The following is a 14,207-nucleotide window of genomic DNA, read 5'->3' on the forward strand; positions in this document are numbered from 1 at the left end:
AAACCTAGAGAGGAACCAGGCTATGAGGGGTGGCCAGTCCCCTTCTGGCTGTGCCGGGTGGAGATTATAACAGAACATGGCCAAGATGTTCAAATGTTCATAAATGACCAGCATGGTCAAATAATAATAATCACAGTAGTTGTCGAGGGTGCAACAAGTCAGAACCTCAGGAGTAAATGTCAGTTGGCTTTTCATAGCCGATCATTGAGAGTATCTCTACCGCTCCTGCTGTCTCTAGAGAAAACAGCAGGTCTGGGACAGGTAGCACGTCCGGTGAATAGGTCAGGGTTCCATAGCCGCAGGCAGAACAGTTGAAACTGGAGCAGCAGCACGGCCAGGTGGACTGGGGACAGCAAGGCTTCATCATGCCAGGTAGTCCTGAGGCATGGTCCTAGGGCTCAGGTCCTCCGAGAGAGAGAAAGAAAGAGAGAAAGAGAGAATTAGAGAGAGCATACTTAAATTCACACAGGACACCGGATAAGACAGGAGAAGTACTCCAGATATAACAGACTGACCCTAGCCCCCTGACACATAAACTACTGCAGCATAAATACTGGAGGCTGAGACAGGAGGGGTCAGGAGACACTGTGGCCCCATCCGATGATACCCCCGGACAGGGCCAAGCAGGCAGGATAAAACCCCACCCACTTTGCCAAAGCACAGCCCCCACACCACTAGAGGGATATCTTCAACCACCAACTTACCATCCTGAGACAAAGCCGAGTATAGCCCACAAAGATCTCCGCCACGGCACAACCCAAGGGGGGGCGCCAACCCAAACAGGAAGATCACGTCAGCGACTCAACCCACTCAAGTGACGCACCCCTCCTAGGGACGGCATGGAAGAGCACCAGTAAGCCAGTGAATCAGCCCCTGTAATAGGGTTAGAGGCAGAGACTCCCAGTGGAGAGAGGGGAACCGGCCAGGCAGAGACAGCAAGGGCGGTTCGTTGCTCCAGAGCCTTTCCGTTCACCTTCACACTCCTGGGCCAGACTACACTCAATCATATGACCTACTGAAGAGATGAGTCTTCAGTAAAGACTTAAAGGTTGAGACCGAGTCTGCGTCTCTCACATGGGTAGGCAGATCATTCCATAAAAATGGAGCTCTATAGGAGAAAGCCCTGCCTCCAGCTGTTTGCTTAGAAATTTTAGGGACAATTAGGAGGCCTGCGTCTTGTGACCGTAGCGTACGTGTAGGTATGTGTGACAGGACCAAATCGTAAAGATAGGTAGGAGCAAGCCCATGTAATGCTTTGTAGGTTAGCAGTAAAACCTTGAAATCAGTCCTTGCCTTAGCATGAAGCCAGTGTAGGGAGGCTAGCACTGGAGTAATATGATCAAATTGTGCGATGACATGAACGAATGAATGATTGATACAGTAGCCTATATACGTATTGAAATATAGGCCTAAGTAAGTTACGGTATTAAGACTAAACAGGATGCGCTCTTAGGCCTAAAGCTCGATGGTGGTTACACAAGGCTGCTATAGGCTACTAAGCCTACTAATGATAATGACATTACTTATTATTATAATGATGGTCATAATAACAATAGTAATAATAACAATAAGAAGGAGAACAAGAAAAAGGAGGGTGGGCCTCCCGAGTGGCGCAGTGGTCTAAGGCACTGCATCGCAGTGCTAGCTGTGCCACTAAAGATTCTGGGTTTGAGTCCAGGCTCTGTCGCAGCCGGCTGTGACTGGGAGACCCATGGGGCGGCGCACAATTGGCCCAGCGTCGTCCGGGTTAGGGGAGGGTTTGGCCGGCAGGGATGTCCTTGTCCCATCGCGCACTAGCGACTCCTGTGGCGGGCCGGGCGCACTGCACTTGTCTGCATTGTGTGGTCCTGCATTGTGTCAAGAAGCAGTGCGGCTTGGTTGGGTTTTGTTTCGGAGGACGCACGGCTCTCGACCTTCGCCTCTCCCGAGTCCGTACAGGAGTTACCACGAAAAAGGGGTAAAATTCTATAATTAAAAAATAATAATAAGTAATACCAGAGGCTGTTCTAACAAAAACAAAACTTTTGCTACAGCATTGCAAAGATTAAAAACAAAACACTCAAACAGGTAACACAAGCAGGACCTGTCTTATTTCTCTATATGTATAACATTTATAAAGCCAGGCACATTTAATAGTTAGGCTATTGATTACAGACCTAATTAAGTTGGAGTTTCCTCTCTCCTCACTTTTCTTAGACAATTAAGGTAAGGGTTGTTTTCTCGTCTCCTCTGTTGCTGCTGCCTTCTCCACATTGTTCTCAACACCAATATTCTGGTTAACTTTGCTATTATCCACATAACAACATGGTCTAGGAAAAGGCACCAATTCAACAGGGCACGGGTTTTTCAGAACCACGGACAGCGACCGCTATCAAATACGGGAGAAAGCGCATTTGTTATAAAATAATAATTTTTATTAGTGTTGCACCATTGTCCTTAACCATATACAATTTCAGTAGCACATGCCTTAGAGAGTGATGGACTGTGCCATCCCCAAGGCCTCCACAATGGATTAGTCCACTCAGACAGACGCGTATCTGACAGGTGTCTTGTACACTATTATTTTTGTTTTGTCTTGCTACTGCTCGACTAAAGAAATCTTGGTCGACCAACCGCCTATCAACCAAACAATCGACTAAATGGGGTCAGCCCTACCTCCATTATAGCTACATGGATCAAAGTGCAGATGCAAGAGGCCTGGAACCTGCTTCCCTAGAGTCTTCAAGCCCTCCAGCTCCATCGTCACCCGCCGCAGAGTCAAACTGACAACTGTTTCACGAATGGAGTGTGCATAAGCACTGACGGGATGGCATTCTAGAAAACATGAACAGTCAGACATAGGACATCCCCAATAGATACCATAGGACAAGGGATGCATAAATGCACAGAACTGTCAGACTCCGTACTGCTGCCCCATAACCCCACCAACTGTGCATGACATGCAAAGTGCTGGTTTACCAGCTGGCGAATCACATACTCACTTGCAATGTTGAGAACTGACAGTTGAGGGAGTTCCATCAGCCATGTTTTCAGGTGGCACTTTCTTGTCTCCATGGCTAGGTCTCTGTAGTCCACAGATAATGAAGTGCCTGCCCTCTCTGCACAGCCTGTCTCTTCAGATAAGGTGTGGTCCATGTAGTCAAGAAGCTCCAGACTGGTCAAGCAAGGTTGCCTGACATGCGGCTCTTCTAAAGACTGAGTTGAATAACTACCAGGACTACCAGGCATGATGACTCCTTGCTGTCCCCAGTCCACCTGGCCTTGCTGCTATTCCAGTTTCAACTGTTCTGCCTGCGGTTATGGAACCGCCACCTGTCCCAGACCTGCTATTTTCAACTCTTAATGATCGGCTATGAAAAGCCAACTGAAAATTATTCATGATTATTATTTGACCATGCTTGTCACTTATGAATATTTTGAACATCTTGGCATAGTTCTGTTATAATCTCCACCCGGCACAGCCAGAAGAGGACTGGCCACCCCTCATAGCCTGGTTCCTCTCTAGGTTTCTTCCTAGGTTTTGGCCTTTCTAGGGAGTTTTTCCTAGCCACCGTGCTTCTACACCTGCATTGCTTGCTGTTTGGGGTTTTAGGCTGGGTTTCTGTACAGCACTTCGAGATATTAGCTGATGTACGAAGGGCTATATAAAATAAACTTGATTTGATTTGATTTGAATAACATGCAATTTATGAATGTATACTGTAGGTTACTACAGACAATGACATACATACCAATATTTCAACATGGACACTAAACCAAACATAGGCCTATGAAGTGATCAGCTAGTGGAAACCAAGTGGTAGGTTTAGGCTTATCATTCATTGTACCACCAATGCTTTGTATGAGTAGTAAAAATAAACTCTTGTACAATCAATGGCTGTTGTCTTGGGTTGTAACTGTGAGCCTTACCTGGAGAGCCATTTATTGTTTTAGAAAGATGTTATGAATTTTATGAATAATGACTAAATGATGTATACATTTAACGTAGAACTATAACTAACAGAATTCTACCCTGTCTCTGTATAATGATAAATAATGTTTGTCCATAAGAAAGAGGGACTGTTAGCAGGAAAGGAACTGTGGCAGACAACTTTTGACCACTGTGGAACTGATAACAGGGAAGGAAGTCTCCCCACCCAGGGAGGGGAGAAACCTTGGGCTTGTAGTAGATTGTATAACAGGTGGCAGGCAATGTATGAGAAGGAGAAGACTTGTGAACTATGTTGTCATTGTCTTAGAGGAGGAGGGACAGTTATGACGAAATGAGAGGTATATAAACCAATGTACATGTAAGGATGGGCAGAGCTCTCGTAAATAAACATTCTGACTATTGTAGACTGGCCTCTGTCTGTTTCATTTCAACAAGAACCTTACAAATTCTTGGTAACAGACCGAGTAGTTTAATTGAAGTTCAATTTATGAACATTGAGAACATAATTCTCTTAACAAAAGATTAAAATAATAATCTGTGAGAGAGCCATGTTCTGTTCCCATTTTCAAAGACTGATGCTTCAGATGTGGCAAGCGGTTTAGCATTATGTGGAATGTCTGTCTTGGGTTAGGATGATTGCCTCCGTGATAAAGATTCCAAGAACACAGGATGAGATGTTACTATCCTTTGTGCAAGCACTTCCAAGAGTTCATGAACAGTGAGCCTGGTGAAATTTGGGGAGCGCATCGTCAGTAGTGTACCTTTGGTTCCTAGGGTGTTTCCCAATTAGTCATAGGAGTTGCCTTGTTGATAGCCAACATCCCATGGGACTATGCATGGCAGGGGCGTCCTCCTCCCTGAGTCAAGCATTGTTGACCGAATACCTCCTGGCCCTCTCACTTCGGGGCCCAGCTGGGGTCTTTCCTCTTCATCCAGAGCCATTGACTGCTGCCTTCTGCCGCCTCTGATACAGCTTTGATTGCCGAACGCTGGCTCTGGCCCTTAATTCCCAGGTCTCTAAGCAGTCTGGTTGTAGATGATGCCACAAAACCTCTGCAGCCCACCTCCACTGGTCGGACTTCTGTGTTCCAGCCATGATGCCGTGCTTCGGCAGCTAGATCGGCATAGCGCAGATGTTTTCGCTCATAAGCCTCATCTACTGAGTCCTCCCAGGGTACTGTGAGCTCAATGATGAAGACCTTCTTGAGCGAATGGGACCAGAGCACCATGTCAGGTCTTAGGGTGGTGGTTGCGATCTCCGGAGGAAACACAAGTTGCCGGCCAATGTCAGCTAGCATTTTCCAGTCGCGGGCCAAGCGCAGCTGGTCTCGCTCTAATGGTGTAGAGCCGCTCTTCCGTGGTTTAGCCCCTTCGCGGACAAAGGTCATCCGTAAGGGGTGTGATGCTGCTGGGGGTGGTAGGGAGTTGGTGGCAGCTCGCTGGTCCTCCAGGGCGGACGCAAGGTTTTTAAGGACTTGGTTGTGACGCCAAGTGTAGCGTCCTTGGGTGAGGCTTGTTTTACACCCTGTGAGAATGTGCCTGAGGTTGGCTGGCATGGAACAGAGGGCACAGTCCGGATCTTCACCATACCATTGGTGAAGATTAACTGGTGTTGGAAGGACGTCATATGTTGCTCTGATGGAAAAGCTCAACCGCCTCGTTTCCATGGCCCACAGATCCTTCCAGCTGATCTTCCTCTTCTCCACACTGTCCCATCGAGTCCACTGTCCCTGTTTGGCAAGAGAGACTGCCTTGGCCAACCTTGCAGCCTCCTCCTGATGGCGTACTTCCTGCACTACCATCTTCCGCCGCTCTGGTGCAGTGGCCTTACTCCAAGCAGCACGGCTAGTTAGCCCAAGGCCTCCTCTCCCTTGCTGAACATGACCCACAATGTCAGCATGTCTGAGGGCTGCTGTTGCTTCCTGGACTGCTTTTCCTGGCCTCCATTTGCGCCCAGTTGCCAAGGTCGGCGCGTTGTTGCTCACCACTGGGTCTCGAGATTCATTCAGTGTCATCTGGAGCCTGGTTTTTGCACACTTGAATTCCTCTGTTAGACTGGTGAGGGGCAGCTTGAGGACACCATCTCCATAGAGGCCTATGGTGGTAAGGCATTGTGGAACTCCGAGCCACTTCTTTAAGTAGCCTGTGACTCGTCTTTCCAGCCTGTGACAGCCTGTGACTCCTCTTTAAAAGAGAGATGCCAGATGGGAGAGCCTTGAGACAGCACTAATAATATCTGCTCTTGGAGCACAGTGCATCGCCGTCCAATCACGACTTTCGAAGTAAAAAATACAGCGGATCTCCGCGGTGAGGGAAGTTAGCTAAATGTTTGCTCTTTTACCGTTTAAAGGTTTATAATTAATGTTTGCATTCACAATAGTATGTAATATAAAATTACTATTTAGATGTAAACCAGGGATAAGCGCAAATGCTTTACCTTTAAATCGGCAGATGCCATTGCATGTCACAGCTACTGTAGCTGGCTATCCAGTCGTTTCCTTTGTGTTTTTAGCTAACGTTAGAAGCTTGCTGGAATAATTTATATCATTAGAAATCGAGTGATTACAATAACAATGATTTGGTTAGCTAGCCGCCTGGTCACTTTGCTACCACGTAGCTACTAGCTAAGTCAACGCTACGAACTAGCCTAATCTAACCAGATTCCATCTAATAATTGTCTGTTCCATTCGCCTCTGAGAACTCAGCAAGCAATGAACCACTGAGATAAGGAACATCACGTTGCATATACCTAGCTAACTAACGTTGACGTGAGTAGCTCCAATTGACATTCCGCTACGTCTCGTTCAAAATCGTGAAAAACATGTTTGTCCGTCAAGACAAAACAGAGAATCTGCTTATTTTAATGAAGAAAATCCATTTGGTGGAGAGTCAATTATTTTCCCCACGTTGAAGGCTTTGAGGACAAGCGACCCAATACCCAGGCGACTCGTTGAAACCCCAGCCAAGGTTTTTGCGTGGATGAAAGCTGGAGTTCAGACAGAGAGAAAAGCGGTTGAGAATGAGGGGACCAAAACACCTAAGCTTATCCAAGAAAAACGAGTTAGAGAAAAACATATCAGAGAAAAGCTGGTTGAAGAAAAACATGGCAGAGTAATGAGCTCGCCAAGAAAAAAACATCAGCCTTGGGTGAACTATGAACAAAAGAAAAACGAGGACCTTGAATTCACTAATGAGGCAGAGGCTCTGACCCTTTCTCCAGGTCAATCACCAAGGAAGGGCTTGACTCATCCATACTTTGTTGTCCACAAACAAGACCTTCAACGACCATCACCCCAGAAAGACATGGGTAGTGCGTTGAAGCCAACCAACAGAAATACACCCATTAAAGGCCCACCCCTGGATGTTATCTCAGTAGCACGGTCTCCAACAAAAGCGTTGTCTCATCCCAAGGAAAGCCAGACCTTTGACTTCACTGATGAGGCTGAGGCTCTGACCCTTTCACCAGTTCAATCACCAAGGAAGAGTTTGACACATACGCACTTGGTCCACACACAAGACCTTCAAATACCTTCCCCCTTGAAAGACATGCGTAGTGCATTTAAGCCAACCAACAGAAATACACAAAAGAAAGGCTTAACTCTGGATGCTTTCTCAACACAATCCCCAAGGAAAGCCTTGTCATACCTGTACACTCAACTCAGCTCAAATGACATCCAACAACCAACACCCCCCCAAAGACTTCAAAAGGTCCTTCCAAACAACCGACAGAACTACACCAGTGAAAAGGTCAACGCAAAGTTCGAAGTCAACTGAAGATTGCAATGGAAAAACTGCATTTGGGCCACATGACATTGTACAAGATCCATCAGTTTTCAGTAAGTTGTGATGTTTATCTTATACTCAATTATTTTGTCAATCAACTAAGGTTGCTAGGTTGTCAGAAATACTTTGTGTTTGAAGAAAAAAAAAAGTTTTCTGTACAGGGTGTCGTTGCTTTGGATAGACTGCCCTCTATGGAACCTCCAGCAAATATGTTTTCTCTCTTGTTAGAGAGAATGCAAAAAAGGGACCAAAAAAGACAGTTATCAAGTGAGCAGCCTGCAGGATCCCATGAATGGAGGTGAGAGAAATTTAGAATTAGAAATGTAGAGCATCTGATTTCGACTCAAAAAATAAAAAAATCTTTCACAACAAAACACCTTTCTCTGCTCTTCACAGGATGTGCCCGTGTGTGCAGCATGTCGACCCTAGCACATGTCACTGGGGGTAACAAAGCGGACGTCAGTGTGAAAGTGACCTGTGGTGTCGCCGCAGTGCCCACTAGCCTATCAGAGACCAGCATTCCCTCGAGTCCAGAGCCCAACCCCAGCCAGTGTGGGTACTACTGTGACAAGCCTCTCCCTAGGCCCTTCCCAGATCTGGTGCACAACCCCCTCCTGCAGGTCTCACTAAAGATCTCCATCCCCAAGAAGCGAGTGGCTGTATTCCAATCCAAGCAGATAGCCGAGTCCAATGGATCCAATGTAAGTAGATGGTCTTGATGATGCTGCTTCCTTTGGATGTATAGGCTGATGACTGGTGCTGTTTCCTCTGAGTTGCTGTTAGCTTTGCATTTTTGCCGGGAAATGATGTTCTCTTGTATGGTGTCTAGTGTGACCACCAACATTTGCCTCATGCAGCGTGACACATCTCCTTCATATAGAGTTGATCAGGCTGTTGATTGTGGCCTGTGGAATGTTGTCCCACTTCTCTTCAATGGCTGTGCGAAGTTGCTATCAGATCCAGAGCATCCCAAACATGCTCAATGGGTGACATGTCTGGTAAGTATGCAGGCCATGGAAGAACTGGGACATTTTCAGCTTCCAGGAATTGTGTACAGATCCTTGAGACATGGGGCCGTGTATTATTATGCTGAAACATGAGGTGATGGTGGCGGATGAATGGCACGACAATGGACCTCAGGATCTCCTCACGGTGTCTCCGTGCATTCAAATTGCCCCTGATAAAATGTAATTGTGTTCGTTGTCCGTAGTTTATGCATTCCCATGCCATAACCCCACCTCCACCATGAGGCACTCTGTTCACAATGTTGACATCAGCAAACCATTCGCCCACACGACGTCATACTGCCCAGCACAGTTGAAACCGAGATTCATTTGTGAAGAGCACACTTCTCCAGCATGCCAGTGGCCATCGAAGCTGAGCATTTGCCGACTAAAGTCGTTTACGATGCCGGACTGCAGTCAGGACAAGACTCTGGTGAGGATGACGAGCACGCAGATGAGCTTCCCTGTGACGGTTTCTGACAGTTTGTGCAGAAATTCTTTGGTTGTGTAAACCCACAGTTTCATCAGCTGTCCAGGTGGCTGGTCTCAATATACGGACAGGTGAGACAAAAAAAACAGTTGCTGTTCATTTTGTATAGGATGGAGATCCTATTAGTTCTCTGAGATACATTGGAATATGTATGGAAATGGTCAAGGTATCACGCAGGGGAGGGGACAATGAGAGGAAACTTCTTCAAAGGGAATCTTTCTGGCTCAACACACGGTCTCCTCTTGGCCTTAATGAGGAGTTCTGCTTAATGTTTTTATAGTTCCAAAATGTTATTATTTCGTTTTTTTTTATCCTAATTTGAATATTGTGTGTAGATATTGATCACATTCCTTGTGTATGGTCATATATTTTGATACATTGAATGTTGATATTGTGAACCTATGTTATATTTTTACCTCCTGTTTCAGGAAGTGATGTCACTGAGTACTGCCCTTATATATAGGACCTTCCACCCACACCTGGGACCCTTAGGCCTGATGAAGACCTAAGGGTCAAAGTTGTTATTATAAAATCACCAGGGAACATGAGCAGCAGTGTGCACCGTTTTCCTTTTTATTTTCTATATTCTATTTCAGCTCATGACACATGGGACCAACACTTTACATGTTGCGTTTATATATTTGTTCAGTGTACGTGATCGATATCTACCTATATAACTATTTATGTCTATTGCTTCATAGGCTACAGGGATTCACTTTAGGCACTGGATCCTGAAGAGTAGGAGCGGCAGCTTGTATGTGGAAGGTTTCCGTGTGTAAGTAGAATTTATTATTTCTCTGAATCATATACTAAAGTTGTACCACAGGTTCAATAGCACGTCATTCTTTCGGTAAACACAAACGTTGATTCACTTATCTCTATGATGTTCCACCAAGGGACAACAAAATGCTCTGGCATAGCCACATCATCGCAGAGCGAATGTCAAGAAACATCCTGAAGACCACAACTGGCAGCACTTACACCTGGTGGGGAAAATGGCGCCGGATCTCAGCGGAACTCGTAAGTCAGAAAGGATCTGCCATTTTGGAATGTGTTAATCATGCACAGCCGTAATAGATGCTTTCTTCTTGTTTTTGTGCCTTTTCTCCTCGACAAGAACTCCCAATATGGCCGTTGAAGAAGTTTCTCTTTGGGTTCCCAAAGAATTGGAAGGAATACCTTGAGTGCTTTTTGTCAGAGCCGAAAGGGTAAGTTGTTTCTGACGTCGGGCAATTTGTGTCAAGAGTCTGCGTAGGAGTGCTATGCTGATCTAGAATCAAGTCCCCCGTGTCTATGTGTTGCTATTCATAGGCTGTGTTTACACAGGCAGCCCAATTCAAAAACCTTTTTAACCAATAAGATCAGCTCTTTTGCCAATAACTGTGCAATAGATCATCATTTGGCTGTCTGTGTAAACGCAGCCAGTGACCGAAAAGGCAAAACTGATTTGAAATCAGCACTCTTATTCTGAAAGGCTTGACGCATACTGCCCCAGGTCAGCTCGTTAAAAGAGAATGTGTTAATTTCAACGACGGATAAATAAAGGCAACGTATAAAATCCTCTGATTTCAATAGGTCTTTAGGTCTCTTCGGCTGTTCAGCTTTAACAAGTGTTGTAGTCATATCTGTTTGTGTTAACATCTCGTGCTTCTGTTTTGTCAATTGTTTGTAATGACAAATGCAGTTCAGAAGCTGACAACAGTAAAGGTCCAAAGAGGAGCAAGGACCTGGTAATGCCTCAGAACCAAAACCACCTCTCCACCTCTCCAGCAGTCTGCCACATCCCTGAAGCTAAAGGCCACTAAGAGACTTAAGTCCAAAAGTTGGCTCCACAAATGCTCACTGTATTTATACTGGTAGTACTCATGTCTCTTGTTTTAATTATATGTTAATTCAATATTTATCATCCAACAGCTGCCCCTTGCAGTGCCACCTCTGAGGCTCGCAGTTTCTTCCAGTTTTTTTTCAGTTTTTCCCGGAGTGGCCGCCTTCACAAGACCCCTCTGGAGTACTGGAAAGTGGCCAGAGTCATCTTGGATTGTGACATGAACGTCACCATTCATGGGGGTTATGACGAGTCGTCTATCCTTCAATTGGTAAGCTTCTGCTCCATTTTTCCCCCCTCTTTATTGTAGAGCAGTGTACCCCACTTATGTAATGTATTCCACTTTTAAAACGCCTGAATCAACTAATCACCAAGCCCTTCATTTGTTGAATTAGGTGTGCTAGTTCTGGAATACATTCAATATGTGGAATGACTGGGGGTTGCTGGGAGGTTTGGGAAACACTGTTGTAGAGTGAGTTGTTGCATTGCTGCATTAAACTATGTTATTTCCCTTTCTCATCAAATAAGTACACCTGTAGCCTGTAAGGTTTTTTTTTTCTATACATTAGCTTGGGAATGACTTTATCGTCGTATCCCAGCTCCAACAAAGATGGCGACTGCAGTTTATTTGATAGTGTTATGTTGTGTTCTACAGAGCGACTGCGAGCTGACACCAGTGAGGAGGAGGCAGTGCCACTGAGAAAAGTGACGGCCTATCAGAGGTCGAAGCCAGAGAAGAACCCCTCTCCCGGGGCCCCCAAGCCTCAGAGGTGTAAAGCTGAGGACAACCTCGCTCACAGGGGCCACAGAATACCCAAGAAGACTAGTCCAAACTTTCAGTGGTCTAAGCCTGAGAACCTCTCCACCAGAGGCCCTTTAAAACCCAAGAGGGCCAGCCCAGCATCTCTGAGGTCCAAGTCTGAAGTGACTCCTAAGCACCTGGGAGAGCCCAAGAAGACCAGCCTAAGATCTCCGAGGGCAGCAGCGCTGGCCGCATATGCAGACCCTGCCCCACAATCCCTGACCCCTCCATGTCGCTCCCTCCAGGGCGCCGATAAACAGAGCAGCCAAGACAACTCGGACAACACCAATACATCCTCAGAGCTGTTGCCAGGGAAACCGATTAAGGGTTCAGATAAAGCAAACCGGAAAGTGCTTGAAATGCCAAAGAAAATGGTTAGTTGTCAGAAGAAGCTCCCAGCGAAGCTCCATGAGGACATCGAGATGGAGGGGAAAGACTCGGAGTCGTGCGCCCACAAAGACCGGGTCAGCTGCCATGGGTAGGAGTTGGAACGTTCAGGACAGTGGTAGTGGTACTGCAGAGGAGTCCCAGTCTGAAGGTTCCGAATCAGCGACGAGTCACTCGTCGACTTTTCTTGATGACTGTAAGAGGGAATTGACGAAAAGGGCTGGCCCACAGAGACCAAGAGAAAAAGGGGGCAAATTCACCAGGGTTCAGCAGGGAAAAAAGGAAGAAAATGCAGATCAATGGACAGAGGTGGCACTTCAGAGACTACATGAGTGAGTTCCTACAGTTGTCCAGTCTACTTTTTTTTTTATCCACATGGTGGGCACCCGTTCAGCCGAGGAGTGCCAGGAGCAGTACAACGCCCAGGCCCCCACCAAGTCCACGAAGAAAAAGGAAGTGCCCCAAAAGAAGGAGCTATGCAAGTTACTTTATCTAGCATTTTATCCATAAGAAAAAGCATAAATGGATCTACATTATGTAGCATTTTTATCCATAAGATATGCATCAAGGAACCTGATATGTCTTATTGAAGGTCTCCCATACAAGCTCTAATCAAGACAACCCATACTTAGCATCTGTGATTGTTTGTGGCTTTTACCAGTGTTTTACCGTAGTGTTGGTCTTTTATTAATTAATTAACTCAATGACCGAACACATTGAGCTCTCATTGATTGCAATTTTATTTTAATGTTAAACAATTTTTTTTTTTTTATTCAATCACAATCTATACACTGTACGTCAATAAGAACTACAGAGAATTTATGTGACAATGTCATATTATATTTTACCTTTAGTGATGGAACCACCCCGTATAATCGCGAGAAAGGGCACACTGAAGCGGAAGCAGCAGGTGAGGAACCTCCTGGACCACATGCCCAAGGACAACCACAATGACATCTTTAATAACAGCTCGCCCATGCAGAACAAGTGGGTCAAGGTGTGTTGTTTCCACCTGGGGTGCAACGTCTCAACAATGTTGCCGTTTTTGACGATGACAAGTATGCCTACCAACTTCAAAAAAGAATGAAAAAAAGCCAAGCGAAACTGCATAAATTGGGGGCCGCTTCAAATGTATGTTTTGGTTGGAATATTTCTGAAGAACTTATCGACAAAATTATGGCTTTGTTCAGGCTTTGTTCAGTCATGTACAGTATGTCTTGGGCCATTGTGAAAGTGAAGCTGTCTCAAAGATGACATGAACAACTGCCTAGTGCAGTGCTCTGGAGAAAATGTGCTAGTCAGGAGTTTACAGGATGTAGTTACAGGATGTATACAGAATGTTATAAAAATAAATTCTGCGTCTTCCCATCTAGTACATGCCAACTCCATCAGCCAAACATGTTTTGAAGAGATGCAATATCGGTAAGTGTTATTTTTGAATTAAAATTTGTATTTGACACTTTTGCTGAACTTGAGAATTTGGAAACCTTATTCATTCAATAATGTGTTTACTTGTCTTTCAGCTGAGAATAATTCTTCTTTTGTGGTGTGGGAAATGTTCCCTGATAAGGATGACCATTCAGTGGGGAAGAAGGGGACTATTATTTCATGGATGACAACTGAGCTACAGATTCACCATTGGTGTATTCAGTAGACATCAGAGGCAAACGGGCTGAAACGGGGAGGCACCTACCTGAATGTGTACAATAGAAAACGCTCGTTGTCGTTGCAAAACGTTTTGCTACGGTTTGCACTACCCCTTGTTCGGATGATTTATTTTTAAAATGAGGAAGTGAAATACTCCAAGATTCTCAATAGATACATATAGACTGTATAGTTACGTCAATTAGGTTATTTGATTCAATCCTCACTGCTGTTGCTTAAAATGTTTTGTTTGTAATATTGTGCCAATGAAGGCAAAGTTGTTTATATTGTGCCACAAAAGGCAAATGTTTTTGCAATAAATGTTAAGACAATTTTGTTCA

At 45.2% G+C, this 14,207-nt stretch overlaps 1 long non-coding RNA gene across 1 annotated transcript; it reads left to right on the forward strand.

Moving 5' to 3' along the window:
* The first annotated feature begins 13,508 nt into the window (after window positions 1-13,508).
* LOC139584059 (uncharacterized) lies at window positions 13,509-14,205 on the forward strand. Its single transcript, XR_011676682.1, has 2 exons — window positions 13,509-13,644; window positions 13,746-14,205. It is a non-coding gene; the product is annotated as an uncharacterized lncRNA (long non-coding RNA).
* The last annotated feature ends 2 nt before the right edge of the window (window positions 14,206-14,207 follow it).

This window comes from Salvelinus alpinus, chromosome 9 (assembly GCF_045679555.1).
Source record: "Salvelinus alpinus chromosome 9, SLU_Salpinus.1, whole genome shotgun sequence".
NCBI lineage: Eukaryota > Metazoa > Chordata > Actinopteri > Salmoniformes > Salmonidae > Salvelinus > Salvelinus alpinus.